Genomic DNA, 7,680 nt, shown 5'->3' with positions numbered 1-7,680 from the left:
CGGGATGCAGTGTTTGCAGTGCAGTGCAGTGTGCTCTCAGCTCCTATCTATGCAAATCCTGCAGATAACACCTTTCCTGTTGTCTGTTCTTCCTGACACGGTAACTGGCCGCGTCCATGCAACAGCCACATAGCAGAGCAGGGCGGGAGCCCCCTGGATAATCCTCCCAGGGGCAGCGGCCACAGGTACAGACACCTGCGCATAGTAATGGCGGGACACGTTCGAGTTGATTCTTTATGAGATTGTCCTTTAACCCTTTCCTTTCCGGAGCGCCCGGCTGCGAGGGAGCAGCGCTGAGAGTATACAGACACCAAACATGAAGAGCTCCCTGACTAATCAGCGCGAGCAACACAGGGGTAGCGCGGCAGCCAATCAGCGGGCGGATTACACGGTGCGGCACACTGTACACACGGAGGGGGCGATGTCGGTCACTGTCTGCTGCTCACGTGACCCGCTGCATCAGTCCCGGCCGGCTGGCGTGTAGTGATGCTGCTGCTGCTGCAGGGCCTGGGCTGGAGCAGGGGAAGCTGCGGGCATCCTGTCCTCCCCCACTGACACACTGGCCGGCTGATTGCTGGTGCTGGTGCACACTGGTGCTGTGTGACTGGTAAGTGCTGCCACTTCTCTCTCTCCCGATGTACAGCGACTGTTAGAATAACTCATTATATCAATATAATAAACAGGAAGCCATTATAGGACGAGGTGATGACCATAAAGATAAGCAGCATAGATAGATGGTGGGGCTCTATACTGGTAACATATTTATTATATATAAGAGTCACACACAGACCATTTCTGCATTTTATGCTATTGTTACCATATTATCATTTGTTTTTTGTTTTAAAGGGAACCTGTCATCAGAAATTTAGCTATAAGCTAAAAGTTCCCCCCTCTGCAGCTCCCGGGCTGCATTCTAGCAAGGTTCCTATAGTTTTTGTGGCCCCTTTTATTCCAAAATAAATACTTTACAAACTTGTACCTTTTCGTATGCAAATTTCTTAAATCTTCCATGGGGGCGGGATGCCTGATGTATGTTGCTGTCCTCCTGCCGATTTACGCCGCCCCCGAACGCTGAATTTCAAACCTCAGGACGCCGCCTGTGGGCGCCCGTGGTCCCGCGCATGCGCTGTGCTACTGTAGCGGTGCCGTGCACTGTGTGCACGTGTGACCGCTAGTGACACTTTGCGCGGGCACGAGGTTATGGGCGGCGATGTGAGTGTCATCAGCAAGTGCCGCCCATAACCTCGTGACCACACTTTCCCCTCTTCCTCCAGCGTTCTGGGCAAACGCTCGCTGGCCAGATGACCGGACGTCACCTCCTTCCCATCCTGCTCAGCAGCAGGAAATAGATGGGAGGAGCGGACAGAGCAGTCGGTGCCCGCGCAAAAGTGTCACTAGCGGTCACACGTGCACACAGTGCACGGCACCGCTACAGTAGCACAGCGCATGCACGGGACCACGGGCGCCCAGGGGCGGCGTCCTGAGGTTTGAAATTCAGCGTTCAGGGGCGGCGTAAATCGGCAGGAGGACAGCAACGTACATCAGGCAGCCCGCCCCCATGGAAGATTTAAGAAATTTGCATACGAAAAGGTACAAGTTTGTAAAGTATTTATTTTGGAATAAAAGGGGCCACAAAAACTATAGGAACCTTGCTAGAATGCAGCCTAGGAGCTGCAGAGGGGGGAAACTTTTAGGTTTATAGCTAAATTTCTGATGACAGGTTCACTTTAACTATTCGATCTCTGAATATATTTGCCTATATAAATTCCCTGTGGAGCATTGCATGGCTTATAAGTCTCCTTAATACCACTTGGCTCTCTACACAAGGAGAAACTTTACCCCTTACACTTCTTGTCTGAGGCCTCTCACCCATCCAGATCAGATCGTCTGCCCTGCAATGACTATTGGGCAAACACCCCAAAACACGTGTCTGCGAATGGCGTGTCTGGTTTGGCTTTTTAGCCTAATTCATCTGACCAGGACCTTTTAAAGGGTCATTATTGACTTTTACTATTGCTATTTCCCATAGGTGGAGCTAGAGTCTCTGTTCTCTATGAATACGCTATTTGTATATAGTTAGAAAACCCTATAGACTCATCCTTTAATCTGTGTGTGTGACATTTTTGTCCTGTCTGAGACCCACACTGACCACTAGAATAGTAGCCTTCCACCCCCATTCTGTTGTTCCTTTCAACAAGACAGCAGTGGGGATGTATTTGAATGGAGGAGTATAAGTCCTGCTGCTCTTGACGCTGTCTGCTGCTCTTGACGCTGTCTGCTGCTCTTGACGCTGTCTGCTGCTCTTGACGCTGTCTGCTGCTCTTGACGCTGTCTGCTGCTCTTGACGCTGTCTGCTGCTCTTGACGCTGTCTGCTGCTCTTGACGCTGTCTGCTGCTCTTGACGCTGTCTGCTGCTCTTGACGCTGTCTGCTGCTCTTGACGCTGCCTGCTGCTCTTGACGCTGCCTCCCGCTCTTGACGCTGCCTCCCGCTCTTGACGCTGCCTCCCGCTCTTGACGCTGCTTCCCCCTCCGGACTCTGCCTTCCGCTCTTGACGCTGCCTTCCGCTCTTGACGCTGCCTTCCGCTCTTGACGCTGCCTCCCGCTCTTGACGCTGCCTCCCGCTCTTGATGCTGCTTCCCCCTCTGGACTCTGCCTTCAGCTCCGGACGTTGCCTCCTGCTCCGGACGTTGCCTCCTGCTCCGGACGTTGCCTCCTGCTCCGGACGTTGCCTCCTGCTCCGGACGTTGCCTCCTGCTCCGGACGTTGCCTCCTGCTCCGGACGTTGCCTCCTGCTCTGGACGTTGCCTCCTGCTCTGGACGTTGCCTCCTGCTCCGGACGTTGCCTCTTGCTCCGGACGTTGCCTCCTGCTCCGGGCGCTGCTTCCTGCTCTTGACTCTGCCTACATGACCGATGTAAACATCTGAGCCCTGGACTCGGATGTTGCCAGTCCTACGGATGTTCGTGCCAGACTGCTGCTCTCTCAAACCTCTCCTTAGGCTGAATTCATTTTCTGTGTTTGGCTGTTTGTATAGAGACCCCAACACTGAACCGGCCCGAGGAGTCCAAACCATGACAGATATGAGACTATTTCCGGTTCGGACCCCTGAGGCCAGTCATGTCATTAGGGATCATATATTCACCATGAAACACGGACATCTGAATTCAGCCTCACTGTAGTTGTGCTGTCAGGAGAAACAGAAGCCCATTGGCTCAGCAATCAGATATTTATCACCTCTACTGCAGATAGGGAACAAGTGTTTGTTTTGTGAAACCTCTTTATGGGTATGTTCCCATGATCAGTGTTTCCACTGCTTTGAATACAGTGTGTTTTCCCTGCATCCAAAACATTACGTTGTACAGTACAAGCACAGTGGATGGGATTTATAGAAATGTCCTGTCTACTGGGCTTCTTTTTAACGCAGTGTAAACTGACCTGCACCGCAGTTTCCCGAGCTGTATGTCAATTTATGCTTGCGGAGACATAAGTGTTCTCAGTGGGGAAAACACAGCAAAAGTGCGCTGCGTCCAGAACCCTGATCGCGGGCACGAACGCTGCGGTCTCCTCCTTAGTGCCAGCCCTCCTGCAGAGACTCAATCTTCTGAGTCTAGAACGCAGGCTCCGGATAGTGGCCTCATAGTCTTAGGCGGGCTTTGCACGTTGCGACATCGCAAGCCGATGCTGCGATGTCGCACGCGATAGTCCCCGCCCCCGTCGCAGCTGCGATATCCTTCTGATAGCTGCCGTAGCGAACATTATCGCTACGGCAGCTTCACATGGACTCACCCGCCCTGCGACGTCGCTGTGGCCGGCGACCCGCCTCCTTATTAAGGGGGTGGGTCGTGCGACGTCACACGGCAGGCGGCCAGTAGGAGCGGAGGGGCGGAGATGAGCGGGATGTAAACATCCCGCCCACCTTCTCCCTTCCGCATATCCTACGGAAGCCGCCGTGACGCCGGTAGGAGATGTTCCTCGCTCCTGCGGCTTCACACACAGCGATGTGTGCTGCCGCTGGAGCGAGAACAACATCGGACCGTCGCGTCAGCGTAATTATGGATTACGCCGACGCTGCACCGATGATACGATGACGACGATTTTGCGCTCGTTAATCGGATCATCTAGCATTTACACACTACGATGTCGCCTGCGATGCCGGAAGTGCGTCACTTTCAATTTGACCCCACCAACATCGCACCTGCTATGTCGTAGTGTGCAAAGCCCGCCTTAGTCTGGGTGTGTTTTAGATTGCAAATACATTATGTGATGGTTCTTAAGCTCACGGAAATAAAAGGATCTAAATATTTAAAACGTTTCCCTGTAAATGTAATGTCTGTACAATCTGCTCTCAGGTTCAGTCCAGGACTTTGCCGCTTTTGTATAAATGGAGTCTGTCAGCTCCGTTCTGCTCATTACCACAATAACTGTGCTGGCAGGGGGCTAAACCAGAAGTGTGAACATGTCTCTGGGGTCTCTCAGAGAAGTGTGAAATCAAACTTTAAATCTATACACATATAAGGTCACCAGTGCCCAGTGGGCATTCCCAAACCTATCCGGTCATCTGTAATCTCTGCCCCACGTCACCCCCTTGATCGGGAGTAACTGCTCCAATGTTCTTTTACTCCACACTTAACACATGAAAAAGCACTAAATAAACAAAAAAAAGTTTTCAAAATAGGTTAAAATAAGGTGTGATGAACTCCCCTTTAATCTCCATCTGTCTACTTGTACAGTGTGAAGAAGACGCACATGGACAATATGGAGTTAATTGATGCCATAGATGGGTTAGATCAAACCTCAACATGAAAAATGTCAATATCCAACACTGGTTAAAGATGCTGATTTCTTGATTTCCTGATTAAGCTTATTCATGCAGCTCTCAGCTTGCCAACCCCAGCTGGCCATACTGTAGATGTAAATGGGGACATACGACAGGTGAAATAAGTATTGAACACGTCACCAATTTTCTAAGTAATATATTTCTAAAGGTGATATTGACATCAATTTCTCGCCAGTTGTTGGTAATACCCATCCAATCCAAACAGGCAAAGAAATCAAATCATAGATGTAAATCCATAAATAGTTCTGTGTAATAATGAGAAATGACAAAGGGAAAAGTCATGAACACAAGAAAACAGGCGCAAAAACCATGGAAAGTCATGACATGAGCTGAATTCTATCAGTAATTATAATCCAATCATGACACTTAGTGAAAAGTATCAGCTGGTTCAACTGATGGCCTATACAAAGTTGTCTCATTACTAAGGTGCCACACAAGAAACATCTCATGATGGGTAAAACCAGTGAGCTCTCTCAATACTATGCAACCTTATTGTTACAAAAGATACTGATGGCATTCATTACAGAATTTCTAAACTACTGAAGGTTGCAGTGAGCATTGTTGGGGCCATTATCTGGAAGTGGAAAGAACATAATTTCACCATAAAATGGCCATGACCAGGTGCTATCCGCAAGATTTCAGACAGTGCAAATAATTATCAGGAAGAGATGTTCAAAAGCCATGGACCCCTGTGGAGAGCAACAGAAATACTTGGAATTAGCAGGTACAATTGTTTAAGCGAAAACAATAAGTAACGCACTCGATCACCATGCAAGACTTCATTGTTAAACAAAAAGCATGATCAAGCATGTTTAAAGTGACTACTGGTATAAAGAAAAGAATTTGCTCATGGACAAGATCACCACAGAAAGAATATCTGTAAAATGTACAAATATTAATTATAATCAACAAGACAAACCCAAAACATTATTATTTTTTTTTATTAAAAAAAAAGACAATCACAGCAGGGGGTATGTCGAACTTCTCTGCACATGAGTTTCTAGTCCTGTAATGATAAGTGTCCTTCTGCTTAAACAAACATAGCAAATAAACAAAAGATTGGACTGTGACAAAACAGGCATTCCTGAGCTTTGTGTGTTAACCCTTGCAGCATGCTGTCTTAAGCTTACATAGCAAAAATCTGCTGACAGATTCCCTTTAAATAAGTTTCAGTAAGCGTGTTTAATGCTGTGTCCTTTCTCATTATTATAGATAAGTTATTTTATGGACATCTATGGTTTGATTTCTTTGCCTATGTAGATTGGATGGGTTGTGACTGACATCTGGTGAGAAATTCATGCCAATAGCACTTTTATGAATTTATATTTATTAAGAAAATTGGTGACGCGTTCAATACTTATTTCCCCCACTGTATATATCTTGGCACTCTTGTTTTTGTTTATTCATTTTGTGAAAAAGTGATGACAATCTGATAATAAACAAAAGATTGTGATGGATTGTGTCCATGTGGGATCTGTAGAGATCATCATCTTCCTATAGCACAAATAGGATGAATTGAAGAACACTAGATCACAGGTAATAGTTTTATGTAACTACTAGCTGTAGTACCCGGGCGTTGCTCGGGATAGTAACTGTCGCTCTGTCTCTTTCCCAGTCTCTGTCTGTCTCTGTCTGTCTCTCTCTCTGTGTCTCTCTCTATCTCTGTCTGTCTATCTCTCTCTATCTCTGTCTGTCTCTGTTCCCCGTCTGTCTCGTTCCCCGTCTGTCTCGTTCCCCGTCTGTCTCGTTCCCCGTCTGTCTCGTTCCCCGTCTGTCTCGTTCCCCGTCTGTCTCGTTCCCCGTCTGTCTCGTTCCCCGTCTGTCTCGTTCCCCGTCTGTCTCTGTCTCTTTACTTGTCTCTTTACTTGTCTCTTTACTTGTCTCTGTCTTGTCTCTGTCTTGTCTCTTTCCCTGTCTGTCTCTCTCTGTCTCTGTCTCCCCACCGACATCTTATTACCTCACACATAAGCATCTTATACTAACAGTTTATTTTGTTCCTATAGCAACCAATCACAGCTGCTATTAACCTAATAGCTCGCAGCTCCATTGACTTTAATGGAGGCAGGTTTTTTGGAGAGTAACTGTAAAACCTGGGGTTACATTTCCCCGTCAAAACATAGTCGACGATTCTCCCTGGATCACATGGGGCGTCTATGCAAAATTTCATGATTGTAAATGCGACGGTGCGGATTCCTTTAGTGGAATACCACTGTTGAAAATTGTATGTATTTCTGTGAAAAGAAATGACATGTCCATACTTCAGGCGTTTTACACTAGGCAGGTAAAATATATCTTTGTACCGTGTTAGCCAGTAGAGATAAAAAATTGTTTAAAAGAACTGAAGTCCTCAGTGGTTGATACCTTTTAATGGCTAACTGAAAAGATGGTAATAATAGCAAGCTTTCCAGACTACTCAGGTCTCTTCATCAGGCAGGGTATAACACAAAATCTGAAGAGTCACATATTTATACACAACAGGACATAGAATAGTGCAGTAAAAAAAAAAACCCAAGTTATATGAAACAGAACTATCTCTATGGCAGGGGGCAAACTCTTGTGGCCATAAATATTGCTGCAGTTCAGTGTGGAACAGCAGCAATATTTATGGCCAGAACAGTTTGCCCCCTTGCCATAGTGATAGTTCTGTTTCATATAACTTGTTTTTTTTTTGTTTTTTTTTTTTACTGCACTATTCTATGTCCTGTTGTGTATAAATATGTGACTCTTCAGATTTTGTGTTATACCCTGCCTGATGAAGAGACCTGAGTAGTCTCGAAAGCTTGCAATTATTACCATCTTTCAGTTAGCCATTAAAAGGTATCAACCACTGAGGACTTCAGTT

The 7,680-nt window shown here is 46.8% G+C and overlaps 1 protein-coding gene across 1 annotated transcript in view; it reads left to right on the top strand.

The window, feature by feature from the left end:
• The first annotated feature begins 471 nt into the window (after positions 1-471).
• Positions 472-7,680, top strand: part of ORAI2 (ORAI calcium release-activated calcium modulator 2) — a 53,550-nt gene continuing 46,341 nt past the window's right edge. The window contains exon 1 of the mRNA XM_075333242.1: positions 472-607. The gene's annotated coding sequence lies outside the window, so the exon portion shown is untranslated. The remainder of the gene's footprint in view (positions 608-7,680) is intronic.

This window comes from Anomaloglossus baeobatrachus, chromosome 2 (genome assembly GCF_048569485.1).
Source record: "Anomaloglossus baeobatrachus isolate aAnoBae1 chromosome 2, aAnoBae1.hap1, whole genome shotgun sequence".
Lineage (NCBI taxonomy): Eukaryota > Metazoa > Chordata > Amphibia > Anura > Aromobatidae > Anomaloglossus > Anomaloglossus baeobatrachus.
This window is presented reverse-complemented; position numbering and strand designations above follow the sequence as displayed.